Below are 4,172 nucleotides of genomic sequence, written 5' to 3'. Positions count from 1 at the left end.
TTCAAGGGAGTAGGCTCAATAAATGATACCTTTCTTTTTACCTTGGAGGCTCCCCCTTGAGTTGTGCTTCCCTCATGAGCCTTTACAGCTTTCTTCCCCCGTGGGACATTGACTTCTATAATGTCCCTTTTGGTTGCACAAAAAGCACACAATGTGCTCCTTTCTCTTCTTTGTTGAGGGAGAGGTCTCTTTGGGCTTCATTTTACCCTTTGGTGCCACTTGACCCTTCTTCTTGGCCAACTTGGGGCACTTGCTCTTGTAATGCCCATGTTCCCTACACTCAAAACATATAATATAGTTTTTATTTTTAAATGAAACATTTATACCTTCATGTGTAGGGATGACATCTTCTCCTTTTGATCTGGAGGTAGAGGCTTCCACTTGATCCGATAATGATACTCCTCCAATAGATTCGGCTCGACTTGTGGAGGTGGAAGCTTCTTCATCCTCTTCTTCTCTTGACCCGGATGTGGAGACTTCTCCTTCTTCTTGATCCGGTGTCATAGAAAATTGCTCCCCCTCAATCCTAGAGGTGGAGGCTTCTTCATCTTCATCTTCTACAAGAAATAAAGAGTATGCACCCTCTTTGCCCTATTCGTTGCATTCCTTTGAAGATGAGGCTTCTTGGACTTCTTCTTCGGAAGATGAGCATCTCTCACCTTCGGAATTCTCCTCCTCTTGGTCTTGCTCCAATGAATCACCCTATTTGGATTTTTCTTGGATTGGTACAGTGGAGGGGATTTCATGAATCTTGGCCAATTTGCTCCATAGCTCTTTGGCATCCTTGAATTCTCCAATTTTCTCCAATATGTTGCTCGGCAATAGATTGACCAAGAGCTTGGTCACTTTGTCATTGGCCTCACATCTTTGGATTTATTCTTGGCTCCATTTGTTTTTCTTGAGAGGCTTGCCCTTGGAGTTTGTTGGAGCTTCAAATCCTTCCATGAGAGCAAACCATTGCTCTATCTCCATCATCAAGAAATTTTCGATCCTTGATTTCCAAAGATCGAAGCTTGTTGAAATAAATTATGGAGGCACCCTTGTATCGAATCCAAGTCCATCTTGGAATTCCATTGAAGTTGAGCTTGATAAATTCTTTGACTTGGAAAATTTTGCTCCAACTTCTTCACACTCTAGCTCTTTTCCCTTTCCAACGATGATTCCGGTGAAGAGCAACCTTGCTCTGATACCACTTGTTGGGACCGATTATGTAGCTAGAGGGGGTGAATAGCTCGGTGCGCTCGTCTTTCTCTTCGCTGTTTGTTTCTTCAAGATATGCAGCGGAAAATACAAAGAAACAAAATACACAACGCTAACAAGAGGTTTACTTGGTATCCACCTCACAAGAGGTGACTAATCCAAGGATCCACACACTCACGCACCCTCCACTAATAAAATACTCCTTTATGGTAACTACCAAAGGCGGAGAAGCCCTACAAGTTCACACTACAAGAAGAAAGGGAAAGGGAACAAAATACAAGCTAGAAGCTTACAAGTTAGCACAAGAAAACCCTAACCCTAGCTTTCTTCTTCTGCTGTAGATCCGCCTCTTAACTTGGACAAACCTCCAAGAACCCTCAAGATCTGGCGGTGAGAACTTTGTGGAGAAGCTTTGGAAGCCTTGTGAAGATCTGAGATGAAACAGTGTAAGTTCTATCGAAGGAATCGATCGCCTACTTTCAATCGATCGGGGAGGCTTTGGATCGATCTGCTGATCGATCCAGGGCTTATCGTGCGAAATCACACCTCCCAATCGATCCACTGATCGATTGGGGGCTCTGGATCGATCGGACGATCGATCCAGAGCTATTCTGTTCGCACAACACTTCTCCCCAATCGATCCACTGATCGATTGGGAGGAAGCTTATCGCTGGGACTCACCCAATTGATCGGTCGATCGATTGGGCATGAGCTAATCGATCGGCTGATCGATCCAGCTCCTTGATTTTGCCCAAAATCAAGTCCAAAGCCCCTTAAACCAACATCCGGTCACCTATGACCTGTTGGTACATTATGCCTAGCATCCCACCCGTCACCTCTGCTAGAACTCGCTCACCGTCCGATCGAACTTAACTCACACGTGGTCCGATCAACCTCGATCCACCAGTCCGCGCGTGTATCGGCCCAATCCTTTAACCTACTTGGGCTTCCCACATGTCCGATCATCCTTGATCCATTTTCCTTGTGTCAAGTATCCGTCAATCCTTTGACCTACTTGACTACTTCCAACACATTGTATGATCATCCTGGATCCATCCATCTGCCTTCAAGGATCCTTTGACCTACTTGGACCTCTACCTTGCCAGCTTCACTCATTAGGACTTCTACTGGCTTCCACTCACGGGCTTCCTTCACCTCTCATCTCTTCACTCACCACTTCTCCCCTTACGCTCACTCAGGTCTCACCCGATACTCACCACTTTCTTTCCTCCGCCTTCACTCCCACTAGGTCTTCACACCCTTCACTCAGATTTCCTTCTACAGCTTCCACCACTTTCACCAGGACTCTACTCCTGCTTCTCTTCAGTTTTTCGAGCTCAAACTTCCAAACACACACTCACCAACAATGACTCACCACTTCCATGTATATCTCCATTGTCAAACATTGAAACCCAAACATCAAGACTCGAGCTTGAAACAATTCAAGCTCAGTCAACCAAGTCAACCTTGACCTAAGGAATATTGCACCAATATAAATAAGTATCTTTCCATAAAGTTTGGGAAAGAGCAAATAGACTTAGCTTGATGTTTATGCGAATGACTATAGCAGACATCATTAAGCCAACAATCCCTAAAATTAATGATGCTAAGGAATTTATGAAGTTTGTAGAAAATTTATCTCAATCTAAGTCTGTTGATAAATCACTTTGTGAGACATTAATGGGTATGTTGACCACCATGAAGTTTGATGGCTCTCATACCATGCATGATCATATCACTCAGATGATAAATATGGCAGCAAGACTAAATTCCATGGGAATGAAATTGAGTGAGAGCTTCCCTGTGCAGTTTATTATGAACTCCTTACCTCCTGAGTATGGTCCACTCCAAATCAATTATAATACTATAAAGAATAAATGGAATGTGACAGAATTGCAAAGTATGCTTATTCAAGAGAAAACAAGACTTAAGAAATAAGTGTAGGACCGTAATCGTTCGATAGAGGGGGGGGGGGGTGAATATCGATTCGAAAAGTCGAGTAAAACTACGCAGCGGAAAAGTAAATGAACACAGTTATTTTTACTTCGTTCGGAGCATGTGACGACTCCTACTCGAAGGCCCGTGGTCCTTGACCACTTTCGTTGGGCAATCACTAGCAATTCGAATATAATTACAAAATGAATACAGGAAATGCTAGTGAAACAAAGTAATATCGACAAAGAAATTAACTAAAAACCGAAGGAGCACTTTGTCGGAGCTTTGTTGGCGTCGCAGCAGAGCAGCAGGACCAGCAGTAGAAGAGTTCTCAGATTGATTCTTGAAGAAGCTCCATCCTGGGGCTTCTTTTATATCTTGTTCCGGGCGCCTGGTGCGACGTGGCTGTTTAATCCGTGAACTCCACGTGGCGACGACTCGGCTGGATAAAATTCACCTTCCGGGCGCCGGACCTCCTTGTTCGAAACTTCCTTTTCCTGCAAAACAAAGTTAGTCCGAGGCACATATGTATTCTGCAAACACAGATTGTTAGCACAATTTATGAAATAGAATTAACAGTAAAAATATGACTTAGATTCCATCTTTCCGAGACCGGAATCTAGTCACGATCTCGACTTAGATATCCGAAATGGATCTAAGCCGGATCGACGCCTAATGTTCCCTTCCGGGAACGCGCCCTCACACCCTCCGACTTACCTCACTTACTGACGACGCGGCCACCCGTCGACCGTCCCGTGCGGACTTCTCGCCACCATCTAGTCGACCGGCCGACCTACTGGACTTCTCGCCGCGCGTCCGGTCACCCATCGACCCGCTTGGACTTCTCGACTATCCGGTCACGGCCGTCGACCTAGTCGGACTTCGTGCCGGACATCCGGCACCTGCGACTGTCGACTTCCCCTGCACACTCGATCAAAGTGTCAGATAACAACAAAACTAACTTAACCTATTTGTCATTCATCAAAATCTAGGTTAGACCGTTAGTGCTACCCGCACCAACAATCTCCCCCTTTTTG

Source organism: Zingiber officinale, chromosome 1A (genome assembly GCF_018446385.1).
Source record: "Zingiber officinale cultivar Zhangliang chromosome 1A, Zo_v1.1, whole genome shotgun sequence".
NCBI lineage: Eukaryota > Viridiplantae > Streptophyta > Magnoliopsida > Zingiberales > Zingiberaceae > Zingiber > Zingiber officinale.
Note: the sequence above shows the minus strand (reverse complement) of the source record.